Source organism: Salvelinus alpinus, chromosome 13, assembly GCF_045679555.1.
Source record: "Salvelinus alpinus chromosome 13, SLU_Salpinus.1, whole genome shotgun sequence".
NCBI classification, from domain to species: Eukaryota; Metazoa; Chordata; class Actinopteri; order Salmoniformes; family Salmonidae; genus Salvelinus; species Salvelinus alpinus.
This window is the reverse complement of record NC_092098.1, coordinates 21,785,152-21,813,085: the sequence shown is the minus strand read 5'-3', so window position 1 is coordinate 21,813,085 and position 27,934 is coordinate 21,785,152. Positions and strand designations below refer to the sequence as shown.

The 27,934-nt window shown below is 42.6% G+C and overlaps 1 long non-coding RNA gene across 1 annotated transcript; it reads left to right on the top strand.

Moving 5' to 3' along the window:
- Positions 1 to 3,813: 3,813 nt before the first annotated feature.
- Positions 3,814 to 19,429, top strand: LOC139536675 (uncharacterized). Its single transcript, XR_011667380.1, has 3 exons — positions 3,814 to 4,056; positions 4,482 to 4,585; positions 17,909 to 19,429. It is a non-coding gene; the product is annotated as an uncharacterized lncRNA (long non-coding RNA).
- The last annotated feature ends 8,505 nt before the right edge of the window (positions 19,430 to 27,934 follow it).

The window sequence follows — 27,934 nt, the reverse complement described above, 5'->3', positions numbered from 1 at the left end:
TTTTGATATTTTTGTTTTAAGCCTATCCCAAACCCTAACCTGAACCATTTGGAGTTAATACCTGACCTGAACCCTTAATGCCTAAATTTAACATTAAACACTTCAAAAAACGTTAACCTTAACTTAAGGATCGGACACAACACTACACATTTACTGTCCTTGTTTGTTCACAAATTGGCCAAGAGATAGGGTGATATGGAACATGAGCCACCACCACATGCTGCTACAAATATTGCTGTTATTTAGAAAATAATTATTCCTATGGCTGTTTTTTAATACATGAGATGGATATGTTCAGTGGTGTAAAGTACTTAAGTAAAAATACTTGAAGGTACTAGTTAAGTCGTTTTTGGGGTATCTGTAATTTACTTTACTATTTATATTTTTGACAACTTTTGCTTTTACTTCACTACATTCCTAAAGAAAATTATGTATTTTTTACTCTATACATTTTCCTTGACACCCAAAAGTACTCGTTAGATTTTGAATGCTGAGCAGGGCAGGACAATTGTCTCATTCACACACTTATCAAGACAACATCCCTGGTCATCCCTACTGCCTCTGATCTGGAGGACTCACTAAACACATGCTAAATTTGCACATTTGTAAATTATGTCTGAGTGTTGGAGTGTGCCCCTGGCTATCCGTAAATAAAATAAAAACAAGAAAATGATGCCGTCTGGTTTGCATCACATAAGAAATTTGAAAATATTTATACTTTTACTTTCACTTTTGTATATTTTAGTAATTACATTTACTTTTGATACTTAAATATATTTAAAACGAAATACTTTTAGACTTTTACTCAAGTAGTATTTCACTGGATGACTTTCAATTTTACTTGAGTCATTTTCTATTAAGGTATCTTTACTTTTACTCAAGTATGACAATTGGGTACTTTTTCCACCACTGGAAATGGAAGACTATTATTGAAATGCATATTACTTTGTGTTTTACTTTCATTTTCTTTTGGGAATGTCATAGCAAAAAGGGTTAGAGTCAAAGTCAAATGTGGCCAGCATGTCTTTCTCCACGTGTACACATATTCTGCCTATTTCTAAAAACAACAGACCAACAAAAAACTAGAAGTGATCCCTAGAAGTATTGAACAGTAGTCAACTATTTCCCCCAAAATGTTGTCACACTGAGCAGTCCACTGACACCCTTTCCCTCCTTTGCCCACACCCCAAATAAGCTTCATGTTCATCTAATCCCTCTCTCTCTCCCTCTCTCTCCATTTTCCTCTCCATGATCCCTCCATCTCTGTCTCCTGAGACTAACATGAGAGTGTGGCCCGGACCGTCTTAAATAGGGACTAAGAGGATGCTTCAAGCTGTCAACACACCACTATTGACCTCTGCTGTGCTGAGGGGATGACTCTGTGTGTAGGGCTGCATGGGGATGTGGAGGGGTTTAAGTATGCTAAATGAGGATTTCCTCATCATTTATTAGGAAATTAGGCAGGCACTCCACTTGACACCTTGAAGTGTCGTTTTTTTGTGATGTGTTTATGTATCACTTTTTTTGTGGAACTATCTATTAGATTTTTTTTAATACATATATTTGTGGTGGCTAGGGTATTTGATCAGGCATGGGTATTATTATTTAGTCACAGTCTTCATGTGGTAAACAAAAGTCAGAGGTTGTGAGTACTGTACAGTATGAGGAGTAAACACACAGGAATGTGAATGTTTGTGGCGGGAGCCATGCATGGTTAACTCAGAGCAGAGGAGAGGAGAGCAGAGCAGGACATAACAGAGGAGAGCAGAGTAGGACATAGCAGAGGAGAGCAGAGCAGTACATAACAGAGGAGAGCAGAGTAGGACATAGCAGAGGAGAGCAGAGTAGGACATAGCAGAGGAGAGCAGAGCAGGACATAACAGAGGAGAGCAGAGCAGGACATAACAGAGGAGAGCAGAGTAGGACATAGCAGAGGAGAGCAGAGCAGGACATAACAGAGGAGAGCAGCGCAGGACATAACAGAGGAGAGCAGAGCAGGACATAACAGAGGAGAGCAGAGCAGGACATAACAGAGGAGAGCAGAGCAGGACATAACAGAGGAGAGCAGAGCAGGACATAACAGAGGAGAGCAGAGGAGTGGAGAGCAGAGCAGGACATAACAGAGGAGAGCAGAGCAGGACATAACAGAGTAGAGCAGAGTAGGACATGGCAGAGAAGCACATAGCAGAGGAGAGCAGAGCAGGACAGAACAGAGGACAGCAGAGCAGGACATAACAGAGTAGCACATAGCAGAGGAGAGCAGAGCAGGACATAACAGAGGAGAGCAGAGCAGGACATAACAGAGGAGAGCAGAGCAGGACATAACAGAGGAGAGCAGAGCAGGACATAACAGAGGAGAGCAGAGCAGAGGAGAGCAGAGAAGGACATAACAGAGGAGAGCAGAGCAGGACATAACAGAGTAGAGCAGAGTAGGACATAACAGAGGAGAGCAGAGCAGGACATAACAGAGGAGAGCAGAGCAGGACATAACAGAGGAGAGCAGAGCAGGACATAACAGAGGAGAGCAGAGCAGGACATAACAGAGGAGAGCAGAGGAGAGGAGAGCAAAGGAGGAGAAGTGTGTCTCTGTACTCTCCATGTTGCTCTCTGATTTCACTGTTGAGAGAGAGAAGTGTATTGTATATGTTGACAGATGTACTTTCCTGTGTGGAAACTTTAAAATTGCTCAAGTTTTATTAGTCGTATGTACAGGATATACATGGTATACACCATCCAATGAAATGCTTACCTTAAGGTTCCTCCTCAACAATGCAACAACAATAATAAATAATAAAATATAAGAATACAAACATAAAGTAAATGGCTCAATAGAATAGAATAAACATTTTAGCATAAGTATAATACAGGAAGACAGAATTTACAGACCAATATTTACACATGTATCAGGGAAGGCGGGATTGCTGGGCAAGTGCATAAATTGTGCAGTATTTAGAAGTCATAATAAGAGTCTGGTAGCAGCAGTGTGTGTGTGTGTGTGTGTGTGTGTGTGTGTGTGTGTGTGTGTGTGTGTGTGTGTGTGTGTGTGTGTGTGTGTGTGTGTGTGTGTGTGTGTGTGTGTGTGTGTGTGTGTGTGTGTGTGTGTGTGTGTGTGTGTGTGTGTGTGTGTGTGTGTGTGTGTGTGTGTGTGTGTGTGTGTGTGTGTGTGTGTGTGTGTGCGTGTGCGTGCGTGCGTGCGTGCGTGCGTGCGTGCGTGCGTGCGTGCGTGCGTGTGTGTGCATGTCTGTGCGTGTCTGTGTGTGTGTGTGTGCATGTCTGTGTGTGTGTGCTAAGGTGCGGCGAGTCCAGTTCAAGTGTTCAGCAGACTGATTTTCTTGTAGATAGAAACTGTCTCTGAGCCTGCTGGTATCAGAGCTCATGCTCCGATACCGGCTGCCCGACAGTAAGGGAGTGAACAGCTTGTGGCTGGAGTGTGTGGGGTCCTTGTTAATGCTGCAGGGCTTCCTCAGGCACCGTTTCAAGTAGATGTCCTGGATGGGTGGGAGCACAGTTCCAGGCCGTCTTCATCACCCGCTGGAGGGCCTTGCGGTTGCTTCCTGAAGTCAACAATCAACTCCTTTGTTTTGCTGACGTTGAGGGAGAGGTTTTTGTCCTGTCACCACAATGCCAGTTCACTTACTTCCCCTCTATAGACTGACTCCTCATTGTTGTTTATCAGGCCTCCAATCGTGGTGTCGTTAGCAAACTTGATGATGGAGTTGCAAAGCCACACGTTCATGGGTGAAGAGGAAGTACAGCAGAGGGCTGAGGACACACCCCCTGGGAAGCCCCTGTGTTAAGAGTCCGTGTGGAGGAGGTGTTGTTGCCAATCCTCACAGCCTGTGGTCTGCCCATCAGGAAGTCCAGGACCCAGTTGCAGAGGGTGGTGTCCAGACCCAGGGCTCTGAGCTTGGTGTCGAGCTTGGAGGGAACAATAGTGTTGAATGCTAAACTGTAGCCAATGAACAGCCTTCTCACATAGGTGTTCCTCTTGTCCAGATGTGCTACGGCCGTGTGAATAGCGATGGAAATGGTATCTTCCGTGGATCTACTGGAGCGGTAAGCAAATTGGAGTGGGTCCAGTGTGCCTGGTATGCTGGCCTTGATGTGGGCCATGACCTGCCTCTGGAATCATTTCATGATGACCGAGGTGAGTGCGACGCGGCATGTCACCTTGATTTTCTTGGGCTCTGGGACGATGGTGGTCTCCTTGAAGCAGGTGGGGACTATGGCCTGGGAGAGCGAAAGCACCTGGTCGTCCAGAGCAGCGTGAGTCTTCCTGGATGACTCGGTATTGTCTCGCCTCGAAGCGAACATAGAATGTGTTAAGTTCGGCTAGGAGGGAGGCTTTGGTGGTCACCACAGAGCTGGATTTGCCTTTGTAGTCTTGATGGTCTGTTGTCCTTGCCACATGCGTCATGAGTCTGAGTTGTGAAACATCAATTCAAGTTGGAGCCTGTATTGTCTTTTTTCTTTCATAATAGATTTGCGGAGCTCGTACCTGCTTGCCTTGTATGCGTCACCCGCCACCGAGTCATCGGGGTTCATTCTGCTGACATTGAATGCTGCAGTACGGGCTCTCAGCATGGTACGGATATCTCCGTTCGTCCAGGGTTTTTGGTTGGGGTATGTCAGGATTGTTATTGTGGGTGGGTGTGTGTACCTGTGTACCTGTGTAAATGTTCAGTATTTGTGCTTTATAGTTTGCTTTGTTTTTTTGTTTTTTACTGTATAGCACCTGGCAGCACTCATCTTTATTGACTGTACCTGGGCTCTCTTGTGTATGTGAGACAGTTGGTAGAGAGTGTGTGTGTGTGTGTGCGTGTGCGTGCGTGTGTAACTCAGGGGAAAGAAAGCTACTCACACACACACACACACACACACACACACACACACACACACACACACACACACACACACACACACACACACACACACACACACACACACACACACACACACACACACACACACACACACACACACACACACACACACAAACACACACACACTTCCTGGGTTGGCTGCTCTGACGGAGACAGTCGCTAACGGGTTAATTTAATTCCAGCAGGCAGGGCACTCCGTCTTGTTGGGAACAATTAGCGGGGAATGGAGTGGTGAATATTTCATGAAGAGCAAGGTAGAAAAAGAAAACAGAGGATGAGAGAAAAAAAGCCTATTCCACTTAGCAGAGCGCAATGAGGGACCAACCTCACCCGCCCTGCTGTCTTCCCCTGCCTCACTCACTCTCTCCACAGCTCTCTCTGCCTTTCTATAGTCCCTTACCAAACCTGCCCCTTCCCTCTGTCTTTCAGAACAAGCAATGTACTGCATATTTTTTATTTATTTTTTACCTTTATTTAACTAGGCAAGTCAGTTAAGAACAAATTCTTATTTTCAATAATGGCCTAGGAACAGTGGGTTAACTGCCTTGTTCAGGGGCAGAACAACAGATTTGTACCTTGTCAGCTCAGGGATTCAATCTTGCAACTTTTCGGTTACTAGTCCAACACTCTAACCGCTAGGCTACCTGCCGTATGTGTGTATGTACTCTACACGTTTGTGCCTTTGTGGTGTCTACGTACTTGTGTGTGCTATGCACATATGTTGTGTGTTAACCTTACATCCCTCACCCACTGAGACTCACTCAGAGCTCACACAGAGAGACTATATAATAAATAGACTATACAGTGCTTGTTGATTGACAGGTGTTGTTGGTCAGTAGAGGCTCAGTATAGCCTGTGGCCTGAGGTGACTGACTATAATACAATACACTACAGTTACTAGCTTCTATCTGTCAGTCAAGCTGTCCTCCCAGACCCCAGAGAGGAGAAAAACAAACACAACTCGTTAATTGATTTATTGATCGTTACCAGCCAATCAAATGGTTGAATTATTAATCAAATAATTAAGTATACTGTATGTAGATAACCCCAAAAAAGTTATATAGTGTAATGGCATTGATTGGGGACACCTAACACTTATATGTTGTCATGGCAATAATGGGAGCGTTAGTCATACTATGGAGGAGGATATTGATTGGCTGTCTGACAGCTTTAGTGTTCAGCCCATAATCTTCTCCTGCTGCGGTCTGGACTAGTCAGGGAAGGGCTCTGCAGGGGTTAACTCATGAGTGTCACTGTGTAGCAGATTGTTTTTAGGCAGTTGTTATGCTTGGTTGTCCATACACAGCAAGAAGCAATGACCATAGTGTAGCACCTTGGCTGAATTTGGTATTTGAGGTCAGTGTTGTCTGAGGTAGGTAGGAAGTGTGATGTCCGTAACATCTTTGAATCCATAACACAGGGTTAGTAATCTAGTGCTCTCTAAGCACGCTCCTTTACCCTATTCTCCTGTGTATTCTCCCTCAAATGAAGTGCAGGGATATAATGCACCATATTGATATTTGACAGACAGTACTTCAATAATGAAAAACAACAACAGTATAAAATGACCCAGTGTGTCTATCCCTTTTGCAGACTCTATATGATCCATACATCAACAGACCATCTCACAGCCAGGTGCATTAATGCCTTTTGTTCATATCAGCAGTTCAGAGACCATTAAGAAGAGAGAAGAGCATTGATAGAACTGTGAAGCCTGTTGGATCAGATGACAAGCTGCTCCTATAGTAGAAGTCTCTACAGAACTACAAAACATCCAATAACGTACAGATGTCATTTGAGCCAGTTTGCTACAACAGGAATATAATCCTGCAGAAACAGGAAATGTGAATTATTATGTGTATTATAATTAATGTAAAAAAAATTGTACGGGTTGATACACTTTGTTGGGGAAAATCAAATTAAGATCATACATATTTATTGATTCAACAAATCCTAACAATGAAATTAGTTATTCTAGTAGCGGTAAATCTCAGGTTATTGTGATATGATTTCACAAGAGCAAATAATTTGAAACAAATAAGTGTTGAAAGTGTTATTATACTCACAGTGCAGGTTAACAATGTTATTTGATAAATATTTTAAACTGACACACACTCTCACACACACACACACACACACACACACACACACACTGTGTGGCTGTATGTTTACAGACAGACAGGGGAGCAGGATGAATAAGTGATAGCACTGATGTATAATGGATGCTCTTTGTTCCTTACACATTCTCACAATCAAGAGGCCATTCCACAGGCCAAGAGGCCTGGATGCTGCCTCGGTCCTGGGTGGATTCATTGTAGACCTGCTGTGTGTGTGTCTCTGTCCAGGCCTTTCGGAGTTGATAAAGGTATACTTGCCACAGTATGTGGGATTGAAAACAACACCTGTACAATTGTCAGACAAAGGTACAGTCAAAACCAGCGTTGTTTGGCGTTGGTGCAATATGTTTAGCCTGACAGCATGCAGTCATTCACCCCAGCAATACCAGCAAGATGCAGATTATCAGTGACTTTTATGTTCACAGACACACAGAGGGAAAGCAAAAGATATCATGACTGAAAGAGGGATCAAGTGAAAGAGAGACGGGAGAGGGGGGTTAAAAATTCCCCTTAGGGATGAAGCGAGGGAGAAAGGGGGAGGGAAGGTGATGATGACTATCTCTGGTTTAATAGGTGTGCTCATATAACTCCTCCTCTCCTCTCCTCTCCTCTCCTCTTCCTCCCGCCCCCACCCCCACCCCTCCAAGCATGCCATATGATGGGCGATGGGGTGTCACTCCCAGGCCCATAGTGGTGTGGAGCTGCTGCGTCAGCTGGGAGGCCTGGCTGGGAGGCCTGGCTGTGGGCTGTGCGTGGCCGTGCTGTAGCACAGCTCAGGGTTTTGTCGTCTGGGCAGAGAGGGCTGGGCCCTGCCCTACCAATTACCAGCTTAGCCTATATTCATTACAGCTCACCCCCACTGACGGGACACAATGGGCCTAGGGTCAGCTGCTACTCTGTGTGGTACTCCGTGTATGTGCTGCTGTGCTTTTAGCTTGATCAACAAAGTCAGTACAGTGTCTGTCTGCATAGTCAGGTTTCACTCACTATTTCCCTTTGTGTCTGTTTCTCTCTCTCCTTGATCCTCTGTCTGTCTGTCTGTCTGTCTGTCTGTCTGTCTGTCTGTCTGTCTGTCTGTCTGTCTGTCTGTCTGTCTGTCTGTCTGTCTGTCTGTCTGTCTGTCTGTCTGTCTGTCTGTCTGTCTGTCTGTCTGTCTGTCTGTCTGTCTGTCTGTCTGTCTGTCTGTCTGTACAGTTGAAGTCAGAAGTTTACATACACCTTAGCCAAATACATTTAAACTCAGTTTTTCACAATTCCTGACATTTAATCCTAGAAAAAAAAACCTGTCTTAGGTCAGTTAGGATCACCACTTTATTTTATAAATGTGAAATGTCAGAATAATAGTAGAGAGAATGATTTATTTCAACTCTTCTTTCTTTCATCACATTCCCAGTGGGTCAGAGGTTTACATACACTCAATTAGTATTTGGTAGAATTGCCTTCAAATTGTTTAACTTGGGTCAAACGTTTCGGGTAGCCTTCCACAAGTTTCCCACAATAAGTTGGGTGAATTTTGGCCCATTCCTCCTGACAGAGCTGGTTTAACTGAGTCAGATTTGTAGGCCTCCTTGCTCGCACACGCTTTTTCAGTTCTGCCCACACATTTTCGATGGGATTGAGGTCAGGGCTTTGTGATGGCCACTCCAATACCTTGACTTTGTTGTCCTTAAAGCCATTTTACCACAACTTTGGAAGTATGTTTGGGGTCATTGTCCATCCGGAAAACGCATTTGCGACCAAGCTTTAACTTCCTGACTGACGTCTTCAATATATCCACATAATTTTCCTCGCTCATGATGCCATCTATTTTGTGAAGTGCACCAGTCCCTCCTGCAGCAAAGCACCCCCACAACATGAGGCTGCCACCCCCGTGCTTCACGGTTGGGAAGGTGTTCTTCGTCTTGCAAGCCTCCCCCTTTTCCCCCCAAACATAACGATGGTCATTATGGCCGAACAGTTCTATTTTTGTTTCATCAGACCAGAGGACGTTTCTCCAAAAAGTACAATCTTTGTCCCCATGTGCAGTTGCAAACCGTAGTCTGGCTTTTTTATGGCGGTTTTGGAGCAGTGACTTCTTCCTTGCTGAGCGGCCTTTCAGGTAATGTCGATATCGGAATCGTTTTACTGTGGATATAGATACTTTTGTACCTGTTTCCTCCAGCATCTTCACAAGGTCCTTTGCTGTTGTTCTGGGATTGATTTGCACTTTTTGCACCAAAGTATGTGGTGTTTTATACTTGCGTACTATTGTTTGTACAGATGAAGATGGTACCTTCAGGCGTTTGGAAATTGCTCCCAAGGATGAACCAGACTTGTGGAGGTCTACAATTTTTTTCTGAGGTCTTGGCTGATTTCTTTTGATTTTCCCATGATGTCAAGCAAAGAGGCACTGAGTTTGAAGGTAGGCCTTGAAATACATCCACAGATGCACCTCGAATTGACTCAAATTATGTCAATTAGCCTATCAGAAGCTTCTAAAGCCATGATATCATTTTCCGGGAATTTTCCTAGCTGTTTAAAGGCACAGTCAACTTAGTGTATGTAAACTTCTGACCCACTGGAATTGTGACACAGTGAGTTATAAGTGAAATAATCTGTCTGTGAACAATTTTTGGATTGTTTTTTGTGTCATGCACAAAGTAGATGTCCTAACCAACTTGCCAAAACTATAGTTTGTTAACAAGAAATGTGTGGAGTGGTAGAAAAACGAGTTGTAAGGGCTCCAACCTAAGTGTATGTAAACTTCCAACTTCAACTGTATATATTTCTCTTTCCCTCTCATCAACATTTTTCCTCCTCTCTCTCTGTTCCTCTCTCTATGTCTGGTAATTAACTCCAATGCCTGTATGTTTGTAAATGGGAGGTGACGGGAGTTCAACTGGGAAGGCGGGGTGGGGGGAGTGTTCAAGGGGGGGGTCGGCTGGAGAACAAGGCTTGTCTATGAATCTCTATGGTGACCCCTAACCCTGGGGCCCCTCTCCCACTGTGCCTGATTGGAGCAGAACAATAGAACCTGCAGGTCAGCCGAGTGTTCTACAAGTGATCCACAGCAAGACATTTGTCATTGGGCCATACGGAAGTGTCTGTATGCCTTAGAGCCAGCCTCACTGCACACACACACACACACACACACGCACACGCACGCGCACACACACACACGCACGCACACACACACTGCTACACGTGATGGCAAATTCCGCCCATTGCTATGGGTAATGCTCCATAGTGCTCTATACTGTTGCTTAGAGTCAATAGACTGTAATTTATCTATATTGTACTGTTCTCTCTTTCATATCGCTCCCTCTCCTTATTTATGTCATATCACTCTCTTTATATTTCCCTCTTTCTCTCTTTCACTCGTCAATCTCTGTCTCTCTCTAATGTAACTTCAGTTTGAGACTCCAACTGGTTGTTTTGGTGTGGTGTGGAGTGGTGTAGCATGGTGGATTGTGTAAATCCTTTATTTCCCAGTGTGTCTTTGTCTTGGGGCCAGAGGGATCATGTCAGTCCAAACCGTCCAACTCCTCTCTTATCTCCTCTGCATTGTGTGGAGTGTGTCTGTACCCATTGTTCCCAGCATTCATTTGTGTGTGTGTCCTGTCAGGTGTGTGTGTATCATATGACCAACCTTGAGTGTTGGCGGGGGATTTCAAAAGGTGTGTGTGTCCAGCCTGGCGTGTGTGTATCACATGACATGCCTGAGCATTGGCGGGGGATTTCAAAAGGTGTGCGTGTCCTGCCTACTTTGTGTGTCTTGCATGAGCAGCCTGCAAGTGTGGCGGGGGATTTGAAAAAGAAAAGGTGTGTGTGGGCTCTAGGTGATTCCATTGTGTTTTGTTAGGTCCCTAAGGGTCCCTAAAGGGGTTGAGTTGTTTTGCCTGTGAGTGAGATAATGCACCATGGATCTACAAAACCTGGACACATCTGTCTCTGACCTGACTCAACACTAATAACAGTATTAATGACCTTACTGTCTCTGACCTGACTCAACACTATTAACAGTATTAATGACCTTACTGTCTCTGACCTGACTCAACACTATTAACAGTATTAATGACCTTACTGTCTCTGACCTGACTCAACACTATCAACAGTATTAATGACCTTACTGTCTCTGACCTGACTCAACACTATTAACAGTATTAATGACCTTACTGTCTCTGACCTGACTCAACACTAATAACAGTATTAATGACCTTACTGTCTCTGACCTGACTCAACACTATTAACAGTATTAATGACCTTACTGTCTCTGACCTGACTCAACACTATTAACAGTATTAATGACCTTACTGTCTCTGACCTGACTCAACACTATTAACAGTATTAATGACCTTACTGTCTCTGACCTGACTCAACACTATTAACAGTATTAATGACCTTACTGTCTCTGACCTGACTCAACACTATTAACAGTATTAATGACCTTACTGTCTCTGACCTGACTCAACACTATTAACAGTATTAATGACCTTACTGTCTCTGACCTGACTAAACACTATTAACAGTATTAATGACCTTACTGTCTCTGCATGTTGTCTGTACTGTCTGTCCATGTCTGTGGAACATCTCCAGTAGACCAACTGACTTTTTCATATTGTTATTTAGTCTACAATACCCATTCATGAACACACTATATTGTTATTTAGTCTACAATACCCATTCATGAACACACTATATTGTTATTTAGTCTACAATACCCATTCATGAACACACTATATTGTTATTTAGTCTACAATACCCATTCATGAACACACTATATTGTTATTTAGTCTACAATACCCATTCATGAACACACTATGTTGTTATTTAGTCTACAATACCCATTCATGAACACACCATATTGTTATTTAGTCTACAATACCCATTCATGAACACACTATATTGTTATTTAGTCTACAATACCCATTCATGAACACATCATATTGTTATTTAGTCTACAATACCCATTCATGAACACACCATATTGTTATTTAGTCTACAATACCCATTCATGAACACACCATATTGTTATTTAGTCTACAATACCCATTCATGAACACACTATATTGTTATTTAGTCTACAATACCCATTCATGAACACACCATATTGTTATTTAGTCTACAATACCCATTCATGAACACACTATATTGTTATTTAGTCTACAATACCCATTCATGAACACACCATATTGTTATTTAGTCTACAATACCCATTCATGAACACACTATATTGTTATTTAGTCTACAATACCCATTCATGAACACACCATATTGTTACTTAGTCTAAAATACCCATTCATGAACACACTATATTGTTATTTAGTCTACAATACCCATTCATGAACACACTATATTGTTATTTAGTCTACAATACCCATTCATGAACACACTATATTGTTATTTTGTCTACAATACCCATTCATGAACACACCATATTGTTATTTAGTCTACAATATCCATTCATGAACACACCATATTGTTATTTAGTCTACAATACCCATTCATGAACACACCATATTGTTATTTAGTCTACAATACCCATTCATGAACACACTATATTGTTATTTAGTCTACAATACCCATTCATGAACACACCATATTGTTATTTAGTCTACAATACCCATTCACGAACACACTATATTGTTATTTAGTCTACAATACCCATTCATGAACACACCATATTGTTATTTAGTCTACAATACCCATTCATGAACACACCATATTGTTATTTAGTCTACAATACCCATTCATGAACACACCATATTGTTATTTAGTCTACAATACCCATTCATGAACACACCATATTGTTATTTAGTCTACAATACCCATTCATGAACACACTATATTGTTATTTAGTCTATAATACCCATTCATGAACACACTATATTGTTATTTAGTCTACAATACCCATTCATGAACACACCATATTGTCTATGCTATTATCTGCTGCTGTTGTAAATAGATGTAGGATTTTTCTCCATGTTCTGAGCTGGGTCATCTCTAGCACCAGAATAACATATTCCATGGAGTATCATGGTGAACCACAAATATTTGCATCAGAATGGTAATTCTGATTATAGTGAAGATGAATAATAGTAGCTGTTCTTTGCTTGTCAATAGCTCTAATTATATGCTGGTTTTAAAGTGAATGCCAATAAAGGAAGCCATTCTAAAGTGTTAGGTGCAGATCATATGTGACCACTATTGACTGACCTGGTAGGGAAATGTCTCTAATGATTCATGCAAAAACCACTGAAACCTATCTGAAATGCAACCACACTGGATGAATAATGGGGCATGAGTCCAACAAACCAAATCAAGGAACACATTTTAAAAAAGGACTCTAAAGTTCTGGTATTACACGCCTCCTTGTCTCCTTTCCTTCATCTGTATTGATGTCAACGAATAGTACAGATGAAAGCAGACACGTGGCGTAGTATGCATCCATTATATTGACGTCACTTATTCTGGCTAAATCAGATCAGTACAAGCAAAGTAAAGGAGAAGAAACAAGGAGAGGAAGCCACTTTAGAGTATTGAGATGCACCCCAAGTCTTTCTTTGGGAACGATACTTATTGTTCCCATTCCTAAATCCTAAGGCGTTCCCAGGACAGGGAGTGTGTCTGGGGAGCCTTGTCACCAGGCTGTTGGAGTCAGGGATCAGTCGGAAAACAGCTTTGTGTGATTCCCTCCCGATCAATAACCTGGCTGGGAAAGATGGATGGAGCTCCCCTCTCGTTAGCCTAGCACTGTCGTCTCTGCCCGTCCCTGTCACTACATCACCTGGATCACAGAGCAGACAGTCCCCTGGGACAATCACACACAGACACACATTTGCACCACTTAGATGGTCGTTTGGAGTTCATCACTGGGTTTTATTTGAATTTCACATTGATATGGAAAACAAGAAGCCGCCAAGCTTTGTTGAGTGGATTTGTGACAGCAATAGCTGTGTCTTAAGAACTTGACTGAGCATGTTTACATTTGTTTATATAGTATCTAAAGGAAAAACAAACTTGTTCCCGTATTAATTTAAGTACCACATTAAATCACTATTCCCCAGTTTATGTAAATATATAGTGGCATGTAAAATGTCTCAAAAATGCTGGAAAACTAAAATGTAAAACAGAGTTACTTTTGTCCTCCGAAGAGGATGTGGATGTGCCAATAATAAAAAATTTAAAAATACAATAAAAAAATAAACAATATATATATATTATGTTATTTTTGTTAGTTTGTTTAAGTACCTATTAATGTGAAATGATCAGTTGTTGTATCTCTACACTCTGGTATTTAGTCAAATGAGAGTGTTGATAAGATCAGGGATGGCCCTCAACACAGTAACCACAGTCTGCTTTAAAGCTGTCATGGCCATTGCTCCCTGAACAGCCAGACCAGACCAGACCTGCATCATTTAGTCACCTACCTGCCTGCCGTTTACCATTTACCTCCAACACCCCACAGACGCTGATAAAAGACCCTAGCTGACATTCTTTGAAAAGGGCATGAGGGGGGAGGACAGGGATCTAGTATATTGTTTTGCTACAGTCCTTACTGTGACAAATAGCACAATCTGTTTCCATTGTGTACCCCTCCTTTCCCCCCTACACACTCTTTCCACCATGCCAACAGCAGGTGTGTGATCGCAGGACTTGGAGGGGAGTTTGGGCCCTGGAGCAGAGAGCATAGAGTGGAGGGATGTCCTCTCTGGATGAGCAGCAGAGGGGACACACACACTCTCTCTCTCTCTATTGGGTGAGATGGTTGTGCCAGTAAGTGAGCCGTTGATGCAGCAGATTGAGAGAAAGAGGAATCAGACCTTATTCTGTGGAATACACTTAGCTATCATTTGATGCTATACAATACATTATGCAAATATGTTGGCAAAGTAATTGTTTTTGAAATCATTGATTATTTATTTCTGAGTGTTATTGAAGTTGGGTTGATATCAGGGCATGCTCTTCTGTCAGATAATTGTGTGTGTGTGTGTGCGTGTGTGTGCGTGTGTGTGTGTGTGTGTGTGTGTGTGTGTGTGTGTGTGTGTGTGTGTGTGTGTGTGTGTGTGTGTGTGTGTGTGTGTGTGTGTGTGTGTGTGTGTGTGTGTGTGTGTGTGTGTGTGTGTGTGCTGAGGGTTAGGGGAGGAGTGTTGAGTGTGTAAACCAGTAGGTGGGTTATTACACAACCCATCCCCTCCAGGGGGAACAGCAGTCAATAAAACATCTGCCACCTTCAGAAATCTCCTCTCTCAGCTCCAGCCCAGTTAGTTCTGATATGACCCTGCTCTCTAGTTTCCTAGAAGGCCAACAGTCCCAGACCCAAGCTCATAGCTATCTACCAACAGTGACATGTTCACCACTCCCTGCTTCAGGCTTAAAGGGCCAATGCAGACGTTTTTATCTCAATATCAAATCATTTCTGGATAACAATTAAGCTTGTTGTGATTGTTTTCAATTAAAATGGTCAAAGAGAAACCAAAAGAGCTTCTTAGCTAAATGTAATTTCTCAAGCAAGAACTTTGCTAGGACTGTCTGGGAGTGGTCTGAGAGAGGGGCCATATTGGAGGAGCAAACAGGAGCGATGTGTAAACTGAAAACTAGCTGTTATTGGCAGAAAGGAGGGCAAACTCTCTTTGTTATTGATCTATTAACTTATACTGACCGGTGATGTCATTTTCAAACAGCTCTTACACTAAAAGTGCATTATCAAAACTTACACAATTTCACACTATATTTATAAAACACAGGAAAATCTGGAAAAAATATGTTTTTGACTGCACTGCCCATTTAAGGTTTCTTTAAATGGTGTCTTAGGGTTTCTGCTAAATCTGTGCCTGGGCTCAAGGTTGAGAGTCTCCGGATGCAGCCATCAGATATTGGCTGACTGACTTGTGTTAACCTCAGACACACACAGACATCATGGTCTCACATCCTGGTTCCTACCCTAACCCTAACCCTAACCGTACCTTCATGTCCACACCACTGTTCAACTCCAACCATAGCAATAACCTCTCTTACACTCACTCCCAGCACCTTAGCACACATGCACTCACTAACACACGTCAACACAAAGGCTCAAACACACACACAAACACACTCCCATTCACACACATCAATGCTACACGGCCACTCCATGACGGCTGCTACTGGACTCCTATTTATTATTACTTCACAAGCTGTTGCACAATATACATATGTAAATGTCCTACTTTCATTTGTTTGAGTGCCTTCTTGTATTATATTTTTGGTAAATGTTTATCTATTTCTATTCATTGAACATGTATTGTTATTACTCTTTTATACACTTAGCCTACTTACTTTCCTATTGTTGTTGTAATGTCGAGTGGTGAACCTGCAAGTAAACATGTCGTTGTACTGTGTACTCCATTAACATGTACAGTATATCATGTGTATATGACTAAATAAACACACTTTAACCCTACACTCTATCTAGGTGCTATCTAGAACCTAAAAGTTTTTTTTGTCTGTCCTCATAAGAGAACCCTTTGAAGAACCCTTTTTGGTTCCAGGTAGAACCCTTTTGGGTTCCATGTAGAACCCTCTGTGGATCCAAAAAGGGTTCTCCCTGAAACCAAAAAGGGTTCTCCCTTGGGGACAGCCAAAGAACCCTTTTTGGAGTGTCCACATCATGGTGCTGATGATACTGTTATTTACTGTTGTGCCTCGTCTCTTACAAAAGCTTTCCAGAACTTGCAAACTGCTTTTTATACTGGTCAACATACCTTCTGTCAATTGAAGCTAATCCTCAGTACTGACAAAACTAAACTAATGGTGTTTTCTAAAGCAAGAAATAGACCTCTGAACCTTTCACCTATTACTACCTGTCAGGGCAAGGAGATTGAGGTTGTAACCTCATATAAATATCTTGGAATTTTAATTGATGACAGCCTCTTTTTTAAATTTTCATATTCAACAACTTACAAAAAAACTGAAGCTGAAATTGGGATTTATTTTAGGAATAAGGCCTGTTTTTCTTTTGAAGACAGAAGGAGGCTAGTATCAGCTACATTTATGCCTTTACTAGACTATGGGGATATTATATATATGAATGCTTCCGCTCAGTGTTTGAGATCAATTGACACCCTTTACCATGGCACTTTGAGATTTATTTAAAACTGGAAAACCCTTACGCACCACTGCACTTTGTATACCAGGGTTGGCTGGCCTTCTCTAGTCACTCGTAGGCTCAGTCACTGGTATACTTTTATTTCTAAAGCCATTTTGGGTTTACTACCTTTTTATCTGGGCATTTTTATGGTTCACAAATGTGGTGGGTACTCTCTTCATTCGCTGGACTTTATCCTGCGAACTGTTCCAAATGTCCGAACTGAATTTGGTAAAAGGGCTTTTATGTACTCTGCGCCATCGTCTTGGAACGCCTTACAAAATACTTTTAAACTGGAAGAACTTGTCCCGATTGGTATTTTTAAATCACTGATGAATGATCTTGAGACTGATTCCCTGACCTGTCAATGTTTTTAGTTTGCTGTTTTTGATTTTTGTTATACTCTTGTGAATTCTATGGTTTTTACTAGATTACTTGTAGTTTTTCATGTTGTTTGTCTGTAATTTTTGTAATGACTTGGTGCTGCCTATCTTGGCCAGGACGCTCTTGAAAAAGAGATTTTAAATCTCAATGAGCCCTTCCTGTTTAAATAAAGGTTAAATAAAAAATAAAATAAAAATGGTTCAACCCTAACCTTAACCATAACCCTAACCTTAATCCATTCCTGATTGGCTCCTTTCCTTTCCTGATTGGACATATCCATGATGTGTCTTGACCGCCGCTGTTCCCAGTATTTATGCTGCAATAGTTTATGTGCTGAGGTTCAACCTGCTTTGTCTTATGTGTGGTCTTCGGCATGTTGCCACTAACCCTGTCTTTCTCTCTCTTTGTTCCTACTGCAGTTGCTGAAGACACTACAGCCTGACGACACCCTGATGTGCCTGTCCTAAGTCCCCCTGGTCATGCCGCTGATCCCTCCTCACCTGTGACCTCTACCTCCATTGGATCTACACACAGCCTATCCTGTCCATCTTATCCGTTTGAGTCTGATTGCTCTCAATATTTATTTTCCTTTCAAGAGAGTTTTCTTTGCTTCAGCCTGCTCCTTGAGGTCTAGGCCGGGTAACTCTAATGTTGGTGACGTAAAAAGGGCTTTATAAGTCCAATTTGATTGATTGATTGATTTTCAGCTGCTGCATTATTATGACAGTCAATCACCCCTCTCCTTCCCTGAAACTATTTCATTCTCTCTTCTCACTCTCTCTCTCTCTTTCTCTCTTGTTAGTTCTCCCACTGTTCAAGCCCCATCTTGTGTCAACTCTCAGCGGTAGGCGGTTTCTGTATCATATGGCCATAGCGATTTCTGTGTGTGTGTGTGTGTGTGTGTGTGTGTGTGTGTGTGTGTGTGTGTGTGTGTGTGTGTGTGTGTGTGTGTGTGTGTGTGTGTGTGTGTGTGTGTGTGTGTGTGTGTGTGTGTGTGTTCTGCTTCCCCACCGGAAGCAGAATTTGAATTCAAATTAATTAAACTGAGACAGGAAGCATGAATGTCTCATTCATTTGACTAATCCTTTACCAAAAGCATCTGCCACTTATTACTGCATAGAATAAACATACTATTTACTGCATAGAATAAACATACTATTTACTGCATAGAATAAACATACTTATTACTGCATAGAATAAACATACTATTTACTGCATAGAATAAACATACTATTTACTGCATAGAATAAACATACTATTTACTGCATAGAATAAACATACTTATTACTGCATAGAATAAACATACTATTTACTGCATAGAATAAACATACTATTTACTGCATAGAATAAACATACTTATTACTGCATAGAATAAACATACTATTTACTGCATAGAATAAACATACTATTTACTGCATAGAATAAACATACTATTTACTGCATAGAATAAACATACTATTTACTGCATAGAATAAACATACTTATTACTGCATAGAATAAACATACTATTTACTGCATAGAATAAACATACTATTTACTGCATAGAATAAACATACTATTTACTGCATAGAATAAACATACTATTTAAAATATTAGCTTGATTGCAACTCAAACAGTATTTTCTTCATGAGATTGGTTGGTCCTTCCATTCTGTAGTGTTTGATGCATTTGGGGAAATGTTTTTAATGTTATATTTAATAACATTTAAGTGAGTTATGAATTAGTATAAACCTACAAAAGGATATATTTACAGACTACTGTAATTATAAAAATGCATTTAAGGGGAATGAGTCTCTAAAATCGAATGTTTCATCCATATTTGTTACACAGTATTGGTCACCATATGTAAAAATAAGCATATGTATAGTGATTTGTAGAATTCATTAGCAATTTATGTGTGTGTGCGTGCGCACGTGTGTGCGTGTGTGTGCGTGCGTGTGTTTAACAGTACAATATATCATTTAAATGTCATAAATTTTTTATGCCAGAGGGGGTTATGTTGGGTTATGCTTGTCATCAGTTTGATGGCCTGTCATTGGTGGATCACTGAGAGTCCCTCAGCATCTGTGATCTCCTGTGATTGACGGCTATATGGTATAGCGCTGTGTACCTGCTCTGATCCTACCGCAGTGTATTGACAGAGACAGACAGATTGACTGTGTGCTTGCTCTCTTCACCACACACACACACACACACACACACACACACACACACACACACACACACACACACACACACACACACACACACACACACACACACACACACACACACACACACACACACACACACACACCTGTATATTCTTAAGGCACCAGTAATATCCCAGATAGACAGATCGTTATGGTAATGCTGTGAGAGGAGAGGAGACAGCTCCCATACAGGCTAATCTGTCATATGGACATGTCCCGGGTGTGTTTTTATCTTCTGCACACACCCCATCCGCTGACCCCTGATTTATGTCCTCTGAACTCTACCCCTGATCCCCATAGCCACAGGAAGTAGTTTGGGGGTGGGGGTGCTGCAATTTTTTTCTTCAAAAAATGTTCAGGGTGTGCTGCAGCACCCTCAGCACCCTTACTTCCCGTGGCTCTGCTGATCCCCCTCTCTTTCTTTCTCTCTTCTCTTCTTTATTTTGGGACCATGATACAAGTTGCTCCTAGTGTTCTCCGCTCGGAGGAGTGAGACTTTAATATTTAATATTTTTCTTCATATAATACCCCTTTCCAATGCCCCGCAGCTAGGAGTGACACAGCGGCACATGGCGCCCTATGAAAAATGTATCCCATCAAGCCGACACTGTGTGGGAATTCCACCGCAGGGAAGGAAGAGGCCAAGAGTTTGATCTCCCTCCTCCCGATGAAAAAGTGATGTCTTGTCTTCATATCTCGTTCTACGGCGGAACAGGGTTGTGGTGGAGGGGTTGGAGGAGGGATGGGTTGAAGGGTAGAGGGGTGGAGAAAAGGGCTGTTCGGGTGTAGAGGGTTTCATGTAAAACATGCTGGCTGTACAGTAACAAAGCACTGTTACAGCAAATAAAGGCCCTGCACTGCAGCATTGGGCTGGGTTCCATTCACTGACATGCAGTGCAGGAACACTTAATGAATTGGACCCTGGGTTTTTGTCAGACCATGTGACCTAAACAGGAAAACTCTAGGCCATATTTATAGCTGAAGAATTGGTACTGAAGTGGTGGTGCTGAACTTTGGAATTCCGATCACGCCGCTGTCCGCTTCAGTGGTGCTGAACCGCCACTTACACTGCATGTTTGTTGAACATCAGACCTTTCATTTCTTTGGCAAAGCTACCACAGGAACTGAGCTAAAGGAACAGGGAAAGTTTGACGAGAGAGAGAGAGAGAGAGAGAGAGAGAGAGAGAGAGAGAGAGAGAGAGAGAGAGAGAGAGAGAGAGAGAGAGAGAGAGAGAGAGAGAGAGAGAGAGAGAGAGAGAGAGAGAGAGAGAGAGAGAGAGAGAGAGAGAGAGAGAGAGAGAGAGAGACTGTGTGTCTCTGAGGTGTACTGAAGAGGGAGTGGTTTGTTGAGGGGAGAGAAAGCAGACTAATGGACACTTCCTAATGGCAGCAGGGTGATTAGTACAGGAAAGACCCAGGACCGATGAACCTATACTCTATTCTGAGCCTAATGAACACTGCCTGACATAGAGCACAAACACACACACACCCTCATAACAACTCTTGCTCATACTGTATATACTGTAATATTGAACAGAACAGTTGCATTCAATATTCTACTGTTTCATTCAATATTCTACTGTTAAGTTCAATGGTCTACTGTTTCGTTCAATAGTCTACTTAGATTGATTCATGCAAAAATATAATCATATCACCCTCAATTGAAAATAACACCTTAAAATATGATATTGTGTCATAGTGATGGACAATCTGACAACGCACGCCATACATAAATACATTAGAGTTGACAGCATTTATTATCATACTTGATTTGTTTTCCAAATCAGGGCTGAGGAAAGGGCTTTGTTCAATTTATTCTCTCACAACTCAGTGTGTGTGTGTGTCTGTTGTGTGTGTGTGTCGTGTGTACATACTGATGTCTTAATTACTGCTTATTATTATGACATTCTGTCCTGAGATTTGGCTCTAGCACAGCTCTCTACGGGGCTTTTCCTCTGTCTTCATTAAGGAGAACATCAGGTGCAGATTTAGCAGAATAACTTGTCCCTAATATAAACATGGCCCTTTGCCAAACACAGTATCTGTGTGTCTATCAATGATGTGTATAAAGCTTGGATGACTGACAGGGGGCGCTGTATTGAAGCCACCGTGCAGCCATTTTGGTACTCCTCTATTGTTAAAAAAAAAAAAAAAAAAATATACAAGCTTGTGAGATCTTATACGTGTTGTTCTATGAGATAATATCAATCAATTAACAAGATCTTTATGAATTATGAAGTTTTTATGTGCTTTATGTACTTTTTTGGTAACATAAAGGATTCAAAATTCACAAAAAGTGACGTTAGCTGATGAACATTATCTTATAGAACTAAACGTATAAGATCTCCTAAGCCTGTTTACCACAGACCTTATTTTCAGCGTTTATCCAAAAACCCTTACAAAAATGACATTCATTTCCCCATAGGCTTGCGCTTATAAAAATGCACCATTACTGTTGCTCTATATCGTTGCTTCAATCCAGGGTTTATATACATCATCAGTCTCTGTCTGCCATCTGGTGGGGAAAGGGGACTGGTGCAGGGAGGACTGTATGGTGAGAGGATGTTGGAAAGATGACAATATATCTTGAACCAGGTCAATGGGAGCAGGCAGGTGTGCACAGGTCCAGTCCTCAAGGGCTGCAATCTACCTATTTTAATCTGCCTTCTAATTAGGGACTGATTTCTGATTTGGCTGATGGGAAATCAAGTGTCTTCCTGAAAACCCCATGCACCTCCAAACCCCTTCAAACTACCTCTTGAAATTGCTTCTTTGACTGCCACCTTCCATGCTCATCATGGAGGACTGCTCATCCAAATAATCTCTTCAAAGCCCTCCAGACCCCTTCTACAGGATATAGCTACAGTGCCTTCAGAAAGTATTCAGACCCCTTGACTTTTTCCACATTTTGTTAGGTTACAGCCTTATTCAAAAATTGATTAAATAATCCCCCCCATCAATCTACACACAATACCCCATAAAGATAAAGCAAAAACTGTTTTGTAGAAATGTTTGCTAATTTATATTAAAAAAAGGGAAATATCACATTTACATAAGTATCCAGACACTTAAGTACTCAGTACTTTGTTAAAGTACCTTTGGCAGGGATTACAGCCTCAAGTTTTCTTCGGTATGACGCTACAAGCTTGACACACCTGTTTTTGGGGAGTTTCTCCCATTCTTCTCTGCAGATCTTCTCATGCTCTGTCAGGTTCGATGGGGAGCGTTGCTGCACAGCTATTTTCAGGTCTCTCCAGAGATGTTCGATCGGGTTCAAGTCCGGGCTCTGACTGGGCCACTCAAGGACATTGAGACTTGTCCCGAAGCCACTCCTGCGGTGTCTTGGCTGTATTTCCTAGGGTTGTTGTCCTGCTGGAAGATGAACCTTCGCCCCAGTCTGAGGTCCTGAGCGCTCTAGAGCAGGTTTCATCAAGGATCTCTCTGTACTTTCTCCAATCATCTTTGCCTCGATCCTGACTAGTCTCCCAGTCCCTGCCGCTGAAAAACATCCCCACATCATGATGCTGCCACCACCATGCTTCACCGTAGGGATGCCAACAGGTTTCCTCCAGACATGACGCTTGGCATTCAGGTAAAAGAGTTCAATCTTCGTTCCAAACTTCTTCCATTTAAGAATGATGGAGGCCACTGTGTTCTTGGGGACCTTCAATGCTGCAGAAATGTTTTGGTATCCTTCCCCAGATCTGTGCCTCGACACAATCCTGTCTCTGAGCTCTACGGACAATTCCTTCGAACTCATGGCTTGGTTTTTGCTGTCGGACCTTATATAGACTGGTGTGTGCCTTTCCAAATCATGTCCAATCAATTGAATTTACCACAGGTGGACTCCAATCAAGTTTAAGAAACATCTCAAGGATGATCAATGGAAACAGGATGCACCTGCACTCAATTTTGTGTCTCATAGCAAAGGGTCTGAATACTTGTGTAAATAAGGTATTTCTGTTTTTGTGCTTGTGTTTGGGCTTGTGGGAGGGTTTTGAGGGGTCATTGTTCTAGAAACTTCTGCTTAACCTGGCAACCCTGGACAAAAGGCAAAAATACCTCATGACAACATAAAACTGCAACATGAAAATGGAAAACTTAAGGAGGAAATCTGCTTTTTCTTACTTGCTTTGTTTGGTTCTCAAGCATTTTATGGAATTTCTTGTAAAGCATTGCTTGTAAACATGGTTAAGATCCTTTAAAATGTCCATTAAATAAGAGAGCGGGTGAAGTCTTCCTCATTAGGTCCTCTTTAGTATTCATCATTTGTCTTCATATTACAACTGCACTCAAGCTGATTCAAATCTATACTGTAGTAAAAGCAGTAAGTTATGGGCAGGACCTAACCGTTTATTTCATGCAAAATGGACCCCATAGCCTAACATACACTTAACTAGATAAGTGTCTGTACTGTGTGTGTGTGTGTGTGTGTGTGTGTGTGTGTGTGTGTGTGTGTGTGTGTGTGTGTGTGTGTGTGTGTGTGTGTGTGTGTGTGTGTGTGTGTGTGTGTGTGTGTGTGTGTGTGTGTGTGTGTGTGTGTGTGTGTGTGTGTGTGTGTGTGTGTGTGTGTGTGTGTGTGTGTGTAGGCTATGTGTGGCTCTTAGATGACCAATTAGCTTACCCCTTGGAAGGAGCCCATTCAAACCCATAGCCTCAGAGAAATCTCTCTGGGGACAGACAGTCACAATGTCACCACCACAGCCTAGCCCTCCATCCCTCCACCCCCTATACCTTTCCGCCTCTACCCATCTATCCCTCCACCCCCTCCATCCCCTCCATCCCTCCAACTCTACTCCTCCATCCCTCCAACTCTACTCCTCCACCCACTCCACCCCTTCTAGCCCTCCAACTCTACTCCCTTGTCTCTCTTCAGCCACACTACCCTTCCTCTATCCCCTATTGTCTTGTCTCTCTTCAGCCCTCCCTCAATCCTCTATTGTCTTGTCTCTCTTCAGCCACACTACCCTCCCTCTATCCCCTATTGTCTTGTCTCTCTTCAGCCCTCCCTCAATCCTCTATTGTCTTGTCTCTCTTCAGCCACACTACCCTTCCTCTATCCCCTATTGCCTTGTCTCTTTTCAGCCCTCCCTCAATCCTCTATTGTCTTGTCTCTCTTCAGCCACACTACCCTCCCTCTATCCCCTATTGTCTTGTCTCTCTTCAGCCCTCCCTCAATCCTCTATTGTCTTGTCTCTCTTCAGCCCTCCCTCAATCCTCTATTGTCTTGTCTCTCTTCAGCCACACTACCCTTCCTCTATCCCCTATTGTCTTGTCTCTTTTCAGCCCTCCCTCAATCCTCTATTGTCTTGTCTCTCTTCAGCCACACTACCCTCCCTCTATCCCCTATTGTCTTGTCTCTCTTCAGCCACACTACCCTTCCTCTATCCCCTATTGTCTTGTCTCTTTTCAGCCCTCCCTCAATCCCCTATTGTCTTGTCTCTCTTCAGTCCTCCCTCAGTCCCCTATTGTCTTGTCTCTCTTTAGCCCTCCCTCAATCCTCTATTGTCTTGTCTCTCTTCAGCCACACTACCCTCCCTCCACCCTCTATTGTCTTGTCTCTCTTCAGCCACACTACCCTCCCTCTATCCCTTATTGTCTTGTCTCTCTTCAGCCACACTACCCTCCCTCTATCCCTTATTGTCTTGTCTCTCTTCAGCCACACTACCCTCCCTCTATCCCCTATTGTTTGGGGGCTCCTGAGTGGTGCAGTGGTATAAGGCACTGCATCTCAGTGCTAGGCACATCACTACAGACACCCTGGTTCAAATCCAGGCTGTATCACAACTGATTGGGAGTCCCGTAGGGCGGTGCACAATTGGCCCAGTGTCTTCCGGGTTTGGCCGGAAGGTAGGCTGTCATTGTAAATAAGAATTTGTTCTCAACTGACTTACCTAGTTTAAAAAAATTATAAGTCTTGTCTGCCTTCAGCCATACTACCCTCCCTCTATTGTCTTGTCCCTCAGCACACTCTTTCCTATTATTCTTTAGCCTCATTCCTTATCACAACCCCTTTCTCCATCTCAGCCTCTCTCACCACCACTGGGCTACTGTGTTTATCACATTATGATACGGTGGGGCAGTGATCACACCCACATGCCTGTGTTGCCTTATGGTTGTCATTGAAAATGCATGTGTGTGGTGTTGGCATAACTGGAAGTGTTGGTCTGATGTGTGAACAGACCCAGCAAAATGATAATCACACACGCACACGCACACGCACACACACACAATTTGTGGTTGAGGTGATTAGGCGGCAGCTTGGCTCCATACTGCAACAAGGACCTCATCCACAGATGTGTGTGGGGAGGAGGCGCTGTGTATTTGTGTGTGTGTCTGTGCGTGTGTTTGTGTGTGTGTGTCTGTGCGTGTGAGTGTGTGTGTCTGTGTGTGTGTGTGTGTGTGTTTGTGTGTGTGTGTGTGTGTCTGTGTGTGTGTGTGTGTGTGTGTGTGTGTGTGTGTGTGTGTGTGTGTGTGTGTGTGTGTGTGTGTGTGTGTGTGTGTCTGTGCGTGTGAGTGTGTGTGTGTCTGTGCGTGTGAGTGTGTGTGTGTGTGTGTGTGTGTGTGTCTGTGTGTGTGTGTGTGTGTGTGTGTGTGTGTGTGTGTGTGTGTGTGTGTGTGTGTGTGTCTGTGCGTGTGGGTGTGTGTGTGTGTGTGTCTGTGCGTGTGAGTGTGTGTGTGTGTCTGTGCGTGTGAGTGTGTGTGGCAACCCCTTTAGCTCTCTAGGGTGTAGGGGATTAGAAGCAGTCTCTCTGGAGGGGTCATTAGACACCACTGATTATCTAAGAACCCCTGACCCCCTCCATCACCCCCAAAGCCCCCCACGCTAACCCAACACCACCCCCACAGTACCTCATGCTACCCCCCACATCCTGTCATCTCCTTGGGGCCCAGGTGGGGGTGGGGTGGGGGCTGCAGAGGTGTGTCATCTGATATGATGAGGAGTACAGGAGTGACCCTATATAGTGCCTTCGGGAAAGTATTCAGATATTTTTGTTATTTAATCCATTTTAGAATAAGGCTGTAAAGTAACAAAATGTGGAAAACATCAAAGGGTCTGAATAGTTTCTGAATGCACTGTACATATACATCCCACAGGAGAGTTTGAGTGATGAAAGTTGGATGGAGGATCTCGAAATGTCTGTGCAAGAAACACTAGACAAACTTTCTTAAAGAATGTTAGCCTATTTTCTGGCAACTGTGCCTTTATTATGTGTTATTATGTGTCAGATGTTAAGACTACAAACCGTTATAAATGGCCTATTTGCGAGATTGACTTTTTATTTCAATAGACACACCTACTGACAAAAACTTGAGTATATAATTGTAATTCAACTTTGCCATGGTTTGCTGAGCTAGATGCAGGTAGCCTATAGCCTCTGATAGGCCAACATCTAATTTCAGGGAAATGTCCACGATGAAACTGACATTAAATGCAGAGAATGATACATTTGCGATAGAGCTGTGACCATGATCTCAATTGATCATTTGAATTGATAATTGGCGCAGTACATCACTGGGGTCAAGCTTCCTGCCATCCAGTTCCTCTATACCAGGCGGTGTCAGAGGAAGGCCCTGAAAATTGTCAGAGACTCCAGCCATCCCTCGTAGACTGTTCTCTCTGCTACCGCACGGCAAGCGGTACCGGAGCGCCAAGTCTAGGTCCAAAAGGCTTCTTAACAGCTTCTACCCCCAAACCATAAGACTCCTGAACAGCTCATCAAACGGCTACCCAGACCCCTCTTTTACGCTGCTGCTGCTACTCTCTGTTTATAATCTATGCATAGTCCCTTTAACTCTACCTACATGTACATATAACCTCAATTACCTTGACTAACCGGTGGCCCCGCACATTGACTCTGCACCGGTACCCCCTGTATATAGCCTCACTTGCTTTTTTACTGCTGCTGTTTAATTATTTGTTACTTTAATTTTCAATGTTTTAGTTAACACATTATTTTTATTTTTTCTTAAAACTTCTTAAAGCATTGTTGGCTAAGGGCTTGTAAGTAAGCATTTCACTGTAAGGTCTACTACACCTGTTGTATTCGGGGATATGAGACAAATACAATTTGATTTGAATTGAATTAACTAAACATGGCCATTAATAATTGCATAGTAACACAAGGCTACAACAATAGAGTTATATGCTGTTTATTAAATCTGTTTGCCAGCTTCAGGTACGCTACACAACTGGCACAAAGTGATTTGCGATGACTCCAGTGATATCTTCATTTCAACATATTTATTGTA